Source organism: Podarcis vaucheri, assembly GCF_965113315.1.
Source record: "Podarcis vaucheri genome assembly, chromosome: 15".
Taxonomy (NCBI): domain Eukaryota; kingdom Metazoa; phylum Chordata; class Lepidosauria; order Squamata; family Lacertidae; genus Podarcis; species Podarcis vaucheri.
The window spans coordinates 33,542,038-33,557,169 of NC_138753.1; the positions used below are offsets into that span (position 1 = coordinate 33,542,038).

The 15,132-nt window shown below is 45.7% G+C and overlaps 1 protein-coding gene across 1 annotated transcript in view; it reads left to right on the forward strand.

The window, feature by feature from the left end:
- NRGN (neurogranin) overlaps positions 1 to 14,454 on the forward strand; it is a 48,762-nt gene extending 34,308 nt beyond the window's left edge. Inside the window, exon 3 of the mRNA XM_082200744.1 lies at positions 10,587 to 14,454. The gene's annotated coding sequence lies outside the window, so the exon portion shown is untranslated. The remainder of the gene's footprint in view (positions 1 to 10,586) is intronic.
- Positions 14,455 to 15,132: the final 678 nt, after the last annotated feature.

Below are 15,132 nucleotides of genomic sequence, written 5' to 3' on the forward strand. Positions count from 1 at the left end.
TGGTCAGGGGTCCCTTTACCTTTTTAGGCAAATGGCTCCTGCCAACCTAGCAGTTCGAAAGCACGTCCTGTTTTCATTTTAAATGTGTTTATTTCAACTGGGCCTGATTCCTTATGTGTGTATGCATGCACTAGAAATCCAAAACAATCATTGAACCCTGCATGGTTTCCTCCATTTCTGCTTGAAAACAAGGAAAGAACCAGTTCCGCTTTTCACGACGACTCTGGTTTGTTTTTCCTTTCTCTTTCTTTTCTGCAAACTTCCCACATGTAGAACCAGCAAAGAGTCACAACTGTATGTCCTAGTTTTTAACGTGGCAGGCAGCAATCCTACACGCTGGTAGTTCGCATGGAAACAAGGACTTAACGCCCCAGTGGAGACGAAGGAGCTGGATTTGAATTTGATTTCTTCCTTAGCAACACCAGGCTGAACGCCTCATATCAGCGCATGCTATTTTTAAAACCTGGCAGGAAAAAGGTATAGAAAAGTGGGGTAAATCAAGGGCGGATGCCGTTTGAGACTCTCAGGACTCTCATGCCCACCGGTGCCTTGCCATGCAAGAAAGGATGAGTGTGTTTTATCGCTCACAAACACATGGTCACTAAGGCTGCAAAATAAAAAATAAATAAAGCCTGTCTCCACTTTCCTGAGAAGATGCCCCAGCTAAATCCAAACTTAGGAGATTTTAAAAGAAGGCAGGAGACAGACATAAGCCAGCTCTCCTTTTAGCAATTAGGCTGAACAGTCGGCGTGGGCGATATCTTCCAAGTGGAGCCTCGTTGCTCAACTCCAGGTTTCTAATTGAGATATTTATTAAACGAGTCTAAAGGAAAGGGAGTGACAGAAGAAGAAGAAGAAGAAGAAGAAGAAGAAGAAGAAGAAGAAGAATGTGGCTTAAATAATCCTTACACTTCCTGTGGATTCTGAAATCAGTTTTAGGAGGGATGGCCCTTTTATTAGGCAGAGTGAGGAAATAGCGTTGGGCAGCAGATTAGAATAGAATAGAATAGGAGTTGGAACGGACCCTGAGGGTTATCTAATGCAACCCCCTGGAATGCAGGGTGCTCCAGCGATTCCCTTTTTTTGGAGGAAGGAGCTGCGTACTGTATGCTGCATGGATTGGATTGTCCATCCTCCCTACACTAGCCTGAAGGTAGGGATTGGCAAATACAGCCATACCTCGGAAGTTGAATGGAATCCGTTCTGGAAGTCCATCCAACTCCCAGAACCATTAAAAAACCAAGGTGCTGCAGCCAATCAGAAGCCACGGAAGCCGTGCCGGACATCCGACTTTCGTAAATCTTGAAAATTGGAATACTTACTTCTGGTTTTCGATCGTTCGGGAGCCAAAACATTCAGCAACTAAGCTATTTGAGATCCAAGGTATGACTGTACGATGGAACCTTGGTTTTCGAATGTCTCAGAAGTTGAATGTTTCAGTTTTTGGAAGTTGAATGTGCCGCGTGGCTTCCGTATTGAGTTTTCCATAAGTATTTGCTTCTGAAAATGCATGCTTCGGGTTTCAGAAGTCGGTCTTCTGGAACAGATTACGTTTGAAAACCGAGGTTCCACTGTATAGTCATACCTCGTGTTGCATTAGGTTCATGTTGCGTCTTGTTCTGCATGATTTGCACATGTGCAGAAGCGCTCTATCATGCTCTGCGCATGTGCAGAAGTGCTGTTTTAGTTGCGGACTTTTTGGGGTGCGAATGGCACTCCAGATTGGATCATGTCCGCAACTCGAGGTACCATTGTATGGCAATTTTGGTTTCTCTCAGTTTCTCATTTTCCAGTCTCAAGTTCAGTTCTGCACATTTTTGCATCATTCTGTGAGTTAGTATTTCTTTAAAGAAATCGTGAAAAATCATTGTCATTTTGTTGTGAATTTCTCCTATCATCATTATTTATTTATTAAATTTGTTAGTAGCTTAATTGCTTGATCTTGCCCAAGGCAATCTAAAGCCACTTACCGTATTTTTCGCTCTATAAGACGCACCAGACCACAAGACACACCTAGTTTTTGGAGGAGGAAAACAAGGGAAAAAATATTCTGAATCTCAGAAGCCAGAACAGCAAGAGGGATCGCTGTGCAGCGAAAGCAGCGATCCCTTCTTGCTGTTCTGCCTTCTGTGATAGGTGCGCAGCCTGCATTCGCTCCATAAGGAGCACACACATTTCCCCTTACTTTTTAGGAGGGAAAAAGTGAGTCTTATAGAGCAAAAAATACGGTAAGTTACAACAGGGACTTCCTAAGCCCCTGGAGCATTAAAGGGTGGTAAGGGGCTTCTTAGGGTGGCGCTGTGGGTTAAACCACAGAGCCTACGACTTGCCGATCAGAAGGTTGGCGGTTTGAATCCCCGCACCGGGGTGAGCTCCCGTTGCTCGGTCCCTGCTCCTGCCAACCTAGCAGCTCAAAAGCACGTCAAAGTGCAAGTATATAAATAGGTACCACTCCGGCGGGAAGGTAAACGGTGTTTCCGTGCACTGCTCTGGTTCACCATAAGCGGCTTAGTCATGCTGGCCACATGACTCGGAAGCTGTACGCTGGCTCCCTCGGCCAATAAAGTGAGATGAGCGCCACAACCCCAGAGTTGGCCACGACTGGACCTAATGATCAGGGGTCCCTTTACGTTTACCTTTAAGGGGCTTCTTGCCTGCTGCTTGGCCACATGCCCAGAACATGAGAGGGGGCTGCAAGAAAGATCACCCTAGCTCTGTCCCATTGCCATTCTTGTCCAACTTACAGAAGGCAAACATCTGTGTCCAGTTCTGGGCACCACAATTCAAGAAGGACACTGACAAACTGGAACGTGTCCAGAGGAGGGCAACCAAAATGGTCAAAGGCCTGGAAACGATGCCTTATGAGGAACGGCTAAGGGAGCTGGACATGTTTAGCCTGGAGAAGAGGAGGTTAAGGGGTGATATGATAGCCATGTTCAAATATATAAAAGGATGTCACATAGAGGAGGGAGAAAGGTTGTTTTCTGCTGCTCCAGAGAAGCGGACACGGAGCAATGGATCCAAACTACAAGAAAGAAGATTCCACCTAAACATTAGGAAGAACTTCCTGACAGTAAGAGCTGTTTGACAGTGGAATTTGCTGCCAAGGAGTGTGGTGGAGTCTCCTACTTTGGAGGTCTTTAAGCAGAGGCTTGACAACCATATGTCAGGAGTGCTCTGATGGTGTTTCCTGCTTGGCAGGGGGTTGTACTCGATGGCCCTTGTGGTCTCTTCCAACTCTATGATTCTATGATCTGCAATAGGGACATTTTGTACCTGGGGAGGCTTTTAGACCCCTGGAAAATGAGGGTTCCAAATTGCACAGAGAGCTTTCATTGATGACTCCTTGTTGCAGAAGTTGATCTTCCGCAAGCTGGAGGGTGGCAAAAAATGAAGCTCCAGTGAGCTCATTTCCACTGCCTCCTCATGTGTTTAATTAACACTTAGACATGAACGCACAACGAGGACTATAGTGCATAAAACACTTGTTGGAAACGGACTTTGTTTTGTATTTTAAACCGAACGGTTCCTCTCTCTATATTAAATATCAGGCTCTCAAATGCATCAACAAACATAAAACAAGATAAGAATTCCCCAAGCGTGCAATAAGATTAAAATATTGAGGGTTGTATCTAAATGTGGCATTCAGTTAAGTCCCTTAGGGTATCCTTGTTCTTCTGGAAAAAACATCTTGTGCCTGCGGAACGTGGCTGTGCTAGACAATGTATACATGGGTTGTGCAAGAGATTGCTGAGTCTGTGGCAAAATGTCCAAACTTCCCTTTTGACCTTGCTAGACACAGGTCCGGCCTTTAAAGCTCTGTGTCTGAGCACTTCCCTCCTGCCCCACTGCTTTGCCCCGGAAAACTCATGCTGAATTTGGTTCCCCCACAGATTGCTGTTTGCTCCGATTCAGCAGCAAAGAGCAGGTTTTTCTGGGGAAAGCGCTGGGGTGAAAAAAACACATCACCCATTGACTAGCATGTGATCCTTTGCATGAGCAGAAAGGGAACACTAGACACATGCCCATGTTTTAAAAGATAAGCAATGCTAGCTCACCTTTCAAGTATCAGTGCAGTTATAGGCTGTCATTATGGGATAGTTTTGCAGCAGCCCTGTTTGTAATACGAACCCCCAGAATAGGATGTGGATCCCACAGATTGTTACAGGATTGAGAGGACATTGCAGCAAATTCACTGCGAGCTCATTAAACAAAGGCAGCAATGATTAATGTTAAGTGTTGTTTACAATGATGGTGATTAGAGTTGATGCTTCTCCCTAGTAAAAAGCATTACAGAGGACATCAAAGATGTGGAACTGGCAAACAGGACTGATCTAGAAGCAATCTGAGGCTTACAGACTCCCAAATGCAGTTGTACTAAGTGAAATGGGAAGAGACAGAAGTGGGTGGAATTCTCCTCCTCCCCAACACTGTAATATTTAGTGGTATTCCATAGCTGCCCACCTGCACATTATTGCAATTAGATAATATTCTAGACAACAGTCACTCATTCTTCTTGCTGGGTTCTGTAGGATGCATGACAGCTGGGAAATGTGAAAACTAAAATATCTTTTAGTGCTGCAGCTTCTACACTTAGGAACCCCCTGACCATTAACACCAGGCAGGTTTTGGGTGCCTGCTTCAAACATTTTTTTTTATACGCAATATCCTATACAGGCATGTAGGTGTTGGTGTGTTTTAATCTCTTGTACTGTTATTGTTAATTATTTTTTGAATTGTTGTAACCTGCCCATGGAACCTTGGGAGTGAAGGGCAGGTAATAAATTTATTTATTTTTCTAATGGTTTTAGCTGTTTTTAATTGGTGAGTTTAATATTTCTTTTGAACTGCTATGAGGTTTTACCACAATCCAGTAGTATATACATAAATGAATAACTAAAACATATTTGCCAGTTCCCCTTTAGGACATCTCTGCATTTGCAGTAGGGAGACAGCTCTGCAGCCTATGGAGCCTAGACAACCACTGTTCTAAGCCATTTTGCTTTACTTCTGTACAAAAAGCAACTAATAGGTTTAAATAATGGTAATGATAATGATGAAAGGATGATGAGAGGCAGTTGGAGATGGTGTTGTGCATCATGGTGTTTAAATTAATAAAAACAAGAACACTGAGGTTCATTAAAGCCTGACCCATGTTTATTGGAGGATGCAGAGAGTAGGTTCCCTGCAAAGGAGGGAAGCGGGGACTTGCCTGTAGCAGCCCCATCCTAGGAACATAAAAATAAGCTACCTTAGTCAGACAATTCACTCATCTAATTCAGTACAGTCTCTATACTGATTGACAGTGGCTCTCCAGAGTGGTTTATTATTATTACCATTTATTTATTTATTTATTTATTTATTTATTTATTTATTTATTTATTGTATTTATGTACCATTTTTTGGGTGGACCTCACAAAACAGTTTACATAAGATTACAGCAAAGAACACCTTTTTTAAAAGTTATAATAAAATGGAAAAGAGAAGTTTGTTCAGAAAAAGCTGTTTCTGCTTCTTCCCCATTCCCCACAAGGCAAGATTGTCTTTCAGACGCCCCTGTGATGGGCACCTGGGACATTCAGCAAGCATGGCAGATGTTCAACCGCAGAGTTAGGACCCCTCCCTAAGACAAATGGCTTGAGGATAGAGCTATAAATGGCAATTGGCTATGGTGCCCATATGGCAGAACTTTCATGTTCTCTGATAAATGCTACTGAATACCAATTGAATTGCTGCTGGGGTTGGTGGTGCCCCACAGGGATGGCAGGTGGAGCTAAGGTCTAAACCACTGAGCCTCTTGGGCTTGCCAATCGGAAGGTTGGCGGTTCAAATTCCCACGGCGGGGTGAGCTTCCGTTGCTCTGTCCCAGCTCCTGCCAACCTAGTAGTTCAAAAGCAGGCCAGTGCAGGTAGATAAATAGGTACTGCTGTGGCGGGAAGGTAAACAGCATTTCTGTGTGCTCTAGCTTCCGTCACGGTGTCCCATTGTGCCAGAAGCAGGGTAGTCATGCTGGCCACACGACCCAGAAAGCTGTCTGTGGACAAACACCAGCTCCCTCGGCCTGAAAACGAGATGAGCTCCGCAACCCCATAGTCATCTTTGACTGGACTTAACCGTCCAGGGGTCCTATCCTGAACTTTCTTGGAGGCATCTGCTGAGCTGTGTGGCTTGAGGGGAGAACAGCTAGATGCCAGGCAAGATGGACTTTTGATCTGATCCGGGCATCCCTAAACTCGGCCCTCCAGCTGTTTTGGGACTACAATTCCCATCATCCCTGACTACTGGCCCTGTTAGCTAGGGATGATGGGAGTTGTAGTCCCCAAACAGCTGGAGAGCCGAGTTTAGGGATGCCTGATCTGATCCAACAAGCTTCTTCTCACAGGACTTGCAGTCCTGCAGATGCTGTTGAGTTGAGAGCGCCCATCAGCCAAGACGACCAGCAGTCAAGTTATGATGGGAGGGGTAGGTCAGCAATGTCAGGATGAGACACAGGGTCCCCCCCCTTCCCATCCTTTTGAATGTACAGTCATACCTCAGGTTGAAGTTGCTTCAGGTTGAGCATTTCCGGGTTGCGCTCCACGGCGACCCGCAAGCAATGGAACGTGTGACTTCTGGGTTTTGTCACTCGCGCATGCGCAGATGGTCAAAATGACGTCACACGCATGCGCAAACGCAGCAAATCGCGATCTGCGCATGCGCAGTTGCGAGTTGCGTTCGCTTCAGGATGCGAATGGTGCTGTGGAATAGGTCTCGTTCGTATCCAGAGGTACCGCTGTGCTAGCAATGTGCATCTCAGTAAAGCTTGTCTCCTGATTTGAGACACAGGTGCCAGGTTTTGCAGGTGGCACCAAGGCAGCAGTGCAACACCCATCAGTAAACCATGGGGATGATTCACACCTCCCTGAGGATGAGAAAGGTGCCAAGGCTTTGCACAGTATCAAGGCAATGCGAAAAACAAGAGCCACAGAATCAGAGAGAGAGAAAGAGAGAGAGGGGAGTTATCAGCAGCCATCTGGCAGAAAATAGCAGGAGCCAGTGTTGCTCACCACCCACTCACCCTCTGCAAGAACTGTTTTCAAGTCAGATCCAAAGCCCTCCTCTGCTACACTTCCTCATCCAAATGGAGACGGCGAGTTCTCCGAATGCCTCCTTGGGCTTCCTGAGTGCCCCACGGCTTTCCTGCCTCTTTCCTAAGCCCGCTGTGCTTTCCAAACAACGCCCAGAACACCAGCTTCCTTTCCGCCAGGGATCCGGCACAGCCAGTCCAGGCCTTGGATCATCATCGCAGCATTCATTCAAAGCGGGAGGGGGAGATTCCCGATGGCTCACCAAAGGGAGGAGATGCTTGAATTGCTTGCAGGTTATTAGCCTGCATCCACGTGAGCTGAGTCCCACTTGAGCACCCCGGCCTGCCCAATCCAGTATACCTGAAGGAGCGTCTCCGCACCCACCATTCAGCCCGGACACTGAGGGCCTTCTGGTGGTTCCCTCCCTGCAGGAAGTGAAGTTGCAGGGAATCAGGCAGAGGGCCTTCTCGGTGGTGGCGCCTGCCCTGTGGAACACCCTCCCAGCAGATGTCAAAGGAATAAGCAACTGTCTGACTTTTAGAAGACATCTGAAGGCACCCTTGTTTAGGGAAGTTTTTAATGTCTGATGTTTTGTCGTGTTTTTAATATTCTATTGGGAGCCGCCCAGAGTGGCTGGGAAAACACAGCCAGATGGGCGGGGCATAAAGAAGAAATTATTATTATAATCCACTCTGCTTGTTTACCCAGAAGTAAGTTTCACTGGGATCAGTGAACTTGCTTTCCCAAGCAGGCCTTCCCCCTTCCCCCCTTCCCCCCTTCCCAACCTTTAAGTATTTTTAATCTTTTGTTGGAAGCCGCCCAGAGTGGCTGGGGAAACCCTGCCAGATGGGCGGGGTATAAATAATAAATTATTATTATTATTATTATTATTATTATTATTATTATTATTATTAGTAGTAGTAGTAGTAGTACAGTGAAACCTCTGGATATGAACTTAATTCATTGTTATGTACTGAGTTGAATAGGATCCAAACTGCAGCAGTCTGATTGGTCCTAGAACAATAGGATCCAAATTGCAGCAGTCTGATTGGTCCTAGAACAATAGGATCCAAATTGCAGCAGTCTGATTGGTCCTAGAACAATAGGATTCAGAATGCAGCAGTCTGATTGGTCCAAGAACAATGCAGCAGTATGATTGGTTGGCAGGAACCACCCAATCATGCTCCAGATATAAGTGAATCCACAACCTGATTGGCTTACAGTAGAATTCCAGAATTAACCAATCATGTGCAGCCCATTGTGTAAATAATGTATATAAAGCAGATACTTTGAGGGGACTTTCATTCATTCCTCCTCACCACTATGAGCTGAATAAAGAGCATGAAATCACTTTGCAACTCTGAGTATATTTCATTCATCATGGGGGTCCATACTTACACCAAAAAGTCCGTATCCGAAGGCGCCACTTCTGCGCACAAGCACAGAGCAATAGAGCGCTTCTGTGCATGTGCGCGGGGCGAAACCCAGAAGTATACACTTCCAGGGTTGCCGTGTTCGTAACTCAAAATTACGTTACCCAAAGGTCTGTAGTATGAATCAGAACTTGTGTTTTGGAATCACAGCTAGATGTAATATATTTGTCAGTCTTTAGCTGCTACAGGACTCTATTGTTTTTGTTGTATCAGGCTAACAAACCTACCCTTTAAGACAAGGGTGGTGTTTTTGCAGCCCGAGGACCACATTCTCTATTGAGCAACCTTGTGGGGGCCACATGCTAGTGGTGGGCGGAGCCAGAGGCAAAAGTGGGCAGAACAACAAGGGCATCGTATCCTCCATCCAGGCAAAAATTAGGAGGGGGTGAAGCAGGATCAGTGAGGAGTGTGGCTTGGGACAGGGGGTGTGGTGCGGAAAAGGGGGTACACAAAGAAGCTTGGAGAGTCACATTTGGCCCCTAGGCCTGCAGTTGGCCATCCCTGCTTTAAGACTTTGCAGCACAACCCCCAAAAGAAGAAATTTGTTATTTCTATACAGTTTAGGTAGTTCTGTCCCTATAATTCCCAAAAGAATAACTGCAGGTTATTTTTAAACTTCAGGTTATTTTCAGGTGCCCAGCAGAGGTGCCCAGGACAGGTGCTAGTGGTGGCCTTATTGGGACTCTGAAAGTTGTGTGGGGGGGGAATTATTATTACTACTACTATTGTTATTGTTTTGACTAAACTGTGGGAGTCAGTGGAAGACAGGAATGCCTGGCGTGCTCTGGTCCATGGGGTCACGAAGAGTCGGACACGACTAAATGACTAAACAACAACAACAACAACAACATTGTTATTGTATTCATCATCATCATTATTATCACTATTGTTATCATTATTATTACAATTTGTATAGTGCCCTATGCCCATAGATCTCAGGATGTTTCACAACATAAAAATCTAGTCTAGCAAGGTGCCTTAAAGTGGGCCAGCCCAACTGGACTGCCTAACTCAGTGTTGTCTCCACCAGAGGTAGCTAACGTGGCACAATTCAAACATTGTGGATGGCAACTCCCACCAGCCCCAGCCAGTGTGGTGAGCAGTCAGAGATGATAGGAGTTGTAGTCCAAGACATCTGGAGGTTTTGCAAAACCCCATCGGCTGTCCCTGTTCCGCACTGGCCAGCAGCAACTTTTTAGGATTTCAGATGGGTCTCTCTGAGCCCATCCTGAACATGCCAGGGTTACGAAGTACCGTATTTTTCGCTCTATAACACGCACCCGACCATAACACGCATGTAGTTTTTAGAGGAGGAAAATCCATAGGCATGCCACCCGTAGGCATTTCCTCCATAACACGCACAGACATTTACCCTTACTTTCTAGGAGGAAAAATGTGAGTGTTATGGTGCAAAAAATACGGTAGTTGAAAAATCTACATTGGCTCCCAGTACATTTCTGAGCACAATTCAAAGTGTTGGTGCTGACCTTTAAAGCCCTAAACAGCCTTGGCCCAGTATACCTTAAGGAGTGTCTCCATCCCCATCATTGAGCCCAGACACTGAGGTCCAGCTTTGAGGACTTTTTGATGGTTCCCTCAGTGTGAGGTCACAGGGAACCAGGCAGAGGGCCTTCTCGGTAGTGGCGCCCACCCTGTGGAACGCCCTCCCATCAGATGTCAAGGAAATAATCAACTACCTGACTTTTAGAAGACATCTGAAGGCAGCCCTGTTTAGGGAAGTTTTTTATGTTAGAAGTTTTATTGTGTTTTTAATATTCTGTTGGGAGCCTTCCAGAGTGGCTGGGGAAACCCAGGCAGATGGGTGGGATATAAATAATAATAAATTATTATAATATTATTATTATCTACCACTGAGAATTCAGAAATGTTATTTAAAGGAGAATAAGGGCAAATTCTAACTCATTGGTGGCTCTACTTTGGAAACAAAACCCTGCAATTTGGAGCTCCGAAACCTACCAAGAAATCTGGAGGGGAGGTTTGGAAGCTGTCCCTCCATGGGTCAGGAAGGAAGCTGTTGATGCAGATCTGCGAATGCCAGAGTCAATATGTCTCTTTCTATTTACAGTGGCTAAGAAGAAATGGAATGGCACAGAAGCATCCGAGCTGGTTTCCCATTGGTCCTCTCAACAGCACCCTTTCACTTCCAGAAGAACAATCACCACCCCATTGAGTCTGATCACAGAAGAGATGCAATGCTCTCCTGGACCGCCTTTCTTTTTAGAGCCGCTATCCCTATTCTTTCTGTAAAAAAAAAATCATATTGGCACTCCTTGCTTCCTCCTTTGCACGCTGTCTCTTAGCCCTCCCTGTGTACATATCAGTTGTTCTTCAATTCCCCCCACCCAAATTATATACACATATATCACACCCACGCCTGTGCGATATAGAACGGAGCTTTCTTTTGCAGCGCTCATAACCTGTAAACATGCCTCTCCACCTCTCAGTTTTTGGGGGGCCTTCAGGCATTAGCTGCTCAGTCCTGCATTCTAAGCAGTCTGAGCAGAGGCAAAGAGGCTATTCTTCATATAGCTCGGCCTTTAAGCCTTTTCCATCACTGGCCAGAGTCTGGAGACAAGGCGATGGAGCTGCGAGTGGTATGATAGAACGGCTTGCTCTACAGCACACAAGCATGTATTTTGTCCCACTGTAATATCTGGCTCGATGGGGCATAATATTGGCTGCTGTTTTTAATTAGATCCTTACTGCACTCAACAACACCATACACACATAAAATAAAACCACATTAACATCGCCTATGGCTGTGATTCTGAACGCAATGATTTTCTTATATCTCCATTCGCCCATCTTTCATCTTACTAATTAAATAACATTTCAAAAATAATGGAGAAGGAAATGCATGTTGATGATGTTACGGGTGCCACGTCGAGATGGGTTAACCTGGCAATTTTGGTTTCTCTCGGTTTCTCGTTTATCCAGTCCACCACATTTCTGCATCAGTTTTGCAATTCCTTAAAAAAAAAGAGATTTCCCTGAAAATTCATCAGAATTTTAGCCTAATGTACAAATTTTTATATGCATTTTTGCCTAACAGACAAGTGTTTGCAGTCAGTTCCCCCTCATATAATGCACATATGGTGCTATTTTCACTAATATATGCCTTTGTCTGCCTAGTTTCCCCGATATATATATTTTTGTATACTTCATTTGTTTGGAGAACTACGTAACAAAATTCAGAGAAGGGCATGCTTCAAAGAAAGGCTGTGCTTCAGTTCATATAGTCTCCCTCATCCCTAACACTAACTCGTATGTGCCCATCCCAGTTCTGTGTCCCCACCCCACCCCCTGTCCCAGCACACACAAAAATTGCAGCATCATTCCTTGCCTGCTGAACTTGCGCCAGGCAGAAATCTGTACATAATGTTACTTGTGCAAGGAAGGTCCATTCAAACTATGTCCCCACGACTGAGGCTGCAATCCTGTGCTCACATACCAGGGAGTAAGTACCATTGAACTTAATGGGGCTTGCTTCTGAGTACCGTAACTATGCATAGGATTGCAATAAGGTGTTTTGTCTGTCCTCATTACAGGCGGCATCAAGTTTTGAAAAACACGTCAAAATCCTGCAAAGCTGTTTCTGAAACCTCTCTCTCATACTACCTTTCACACTTTAAATTTAAAATATCTCCAGCTAGAAAGGAAACACCCTTTTCCTTGGTCAGCCCAGAGAGGTGTTCCCATAAAGCCTTTTCTTGCATGTTGCATGCTGATTTATTCTTTTGCATCTGACAGTTTTAGAAATTCTTTTTGAGGCGTTGCGCAACCAAGCTCCATTTTTAATCAGTCTAGCCTTTGTTGAACGTTCCTGTTCAGTTGTGGTTTGAAGGTTGAAATACTAATTCTGTTGGTGTCCTCAATTCTTGTCATGGTGTGGTGAGCCCTTTTTAAATGAACTTATACAGTAGCTGTAGGACAGCCATTGGTTCCCTTTTATTCTTTGGGCCAGTAGATCATGGAGAGTGCTAAGTTGCTCCCAGTTATTAGCCTTCAGGTTCTTCATTTGCACAGACCCAATCTGACAGTCAGTGTATATCATTCCCCCCCCCCCCACCATGCAAGCTGCTTGTTGTGGCTGTCCTAACCTCCTAGCCCCAAGTTCTGTAGGGCTGGCCCTACCATTGCACAGAGTGAGGCAGTGACTTCGGGGTCAGGTGCTGGGGTGCAGCTGTGGCTCCTGAGCTCCTCCTCCCAGCCATTGCCCTCTGTTGGAAGCCAGGACTGCATACACTGCCTCAAGTGTGATGGAGAATGTTGTCTCATCACCATTGCTGAGGCAAGATTCATGTACCAGTTTCAGTTGGTTTGGGGAAGAGGGCCACCATTCTTGTCTTCAGGCTGCAAAATATACAGTGGTACCTTGGTTCCCGAATGGCTTAGTTGTCGAACAAATCGGCTCCTGAACGCCGCAAACCCAGAAGTAAGTGTTCCAGTTTGTGAATGTTTTTCGGAAGCCGAACATCCGACGTGGCTTCCGCGGCTTCCGATTGAGTGCAGGAAGTTTCTGCAGCCAATTGGAAGCCGTGCCTTGGTTTTTTAATGGTTTTGGGAGTCGAATGGACTCCCGGAATGGATTAAGTTTGAGAACCAAGGTACCATTCTAGTGGTCTGGCCCTATAGTTTTGGAATCAATCGTGTAGTCCAGTTAAATCATTTTGCCTTCCGCATTTGCTATTAACCCACCCTTGCAATTAAGCACTAGCCCAGAAGCCATCAGCAACCATGAAAGCCTTGCAGCTGGTAGAGGAGTAACGGAGGGTTCCATCCCTCCTTTGCACCCAGGGTGGGAAGGCAGGGCAGAGGAAGGGAAGAGCACTCCACAGGGCAGGCATTGGTGGGCACCTGCACGAACCCACTAGGGCCCACTGTCGTTTTCTGGTGTTTCTCCCTCCTCCTCCTGGAACTGTCTGTTCACCCGCTCTCTTTGAGCCTGCAAACCAGAGCAAGAAGACAAGAACAGCCTCCACCCCCTCCCCGTGCTCAGCTTCAGGGCATTGTGCCGATTGGGCCTAGAGGGAGAGAGCAAGTGAGAGAAGAGGAAGCCACTCAGTGTACCTTGTCATAAGAAGGCTTTGCTGGATCAGGCCAAGGGACCATCTTACAGTGCCCCCACCCCCCTGATGCCTATGGGTAGCTCAAAAGCAGGACCTGAATGCAATAGCACACTAGTTGGTCCCTCCAATGCTAGCTCACAGCAGGCTAGTAAATATTTTTTGCAGGCAACCACTTATTATTATTATTTGCAAGGCTGCATTAATCTGATCCCCCTTCCCCCAATTGGCTCCCCCGACTCATTAACCCAATTCCCTCATTCTTGTTTTCTTACTCAAGCCTCCAGCTTTATGCTCTCTATAGAGCACGAAGAACGGTCCAAGTTCTCTAGCAGGCTGGCAGGTTAGAAAGAAGATGTGATCCTGGCTTTTTACGCTTTCTTCTTCCCTCGCTTCTTACAGGGCTCAGAGCAGACAGGAGAAGGGCTGAGGGAGAGGGGAAGAAGGCCATGGGATAAGCAGAAGAGCGAACTCAAGCAGTGACTGTATTCTCTGCTTTGAATTTGCTGGGCTTTTAGGAAGATTCTCTAGGTAGCAAGAAGGACTGTAGAGATGATACACCATCCAACTATTCTAAGAAATGTTCAAAAGGCCTCGATAGCATGCAGGAATTTCCCCCCTGCTTATTCAGCTACATTTTACACCATCCTACACTGTTCTTCCGTCTGCCTTGTGAACACCCCACATTCCCTTGGCCTCTCTGCACCGTGCCCCACTTTGTAAGTCCTCTCTCTCTCTCTCCATCCATCCATCTATACAGTTTAGGCAGGAGCTGGTGCAGCTGTCTTTCTAAATATCTTTTTAACATTTTGCATGTGATTGCTTCTACCAAGATGGAATGTTAATAAAGGAATGTTGATATGAAAATCTGGATTCTTTTTGTTGTTGTTGTTGTTGTTGCAGGAGCTGCCCGCCATCTTGCCCATTGCGTGCCAACGCACCTGAGCCACAAAGTTTCCAGGAGAACAATAAAACACACTGGTTTATGGGTTCAAATAGGCTGCAACTTTATTGGTTACGGATGTGAGAAGTTTGGCTTAGACACTGGGGTGAAGCTAGGCTATATCTTGACTCCTGCCCATCTGCAGGGAGTCCAACGAAGGGTAAACCACCGACAGGAGGTGCCCTATAATTTACATCAGATAATGGGGCAAGGAGAATAACATGTTAAAAGCTCTTGTTTTGTCCTGGCTGGTGTGTACGCAGCATGACTCTGGAAGTAGCAGCTCCTCTGGCATACTCTCTAGAACTGATCTTCTCTAGACTAAAACTGAAACCATTCAGATTTCTTTTATCAGCTGACATCTCTAAAAATAAGAAAAAGTAATTTGTGCACAGTGGATGCTGGCAACAGGTTTGAGGTGTGTGTGTGTGTGTGTGTGTGTGTAAGTGTTTGGGTTGCCTGGACACATTTTTTGGCAGGGGCACACATTGAAGAAGAGAGATTCTGAGCAGCTCCGGGGAGGGGGGGAACCCCCAAAACTGGGATACTTTGGGCAGCCGTGTCTAGATTTAAAGCCAAGGATAAAGCCTAGGGTTGTTCAG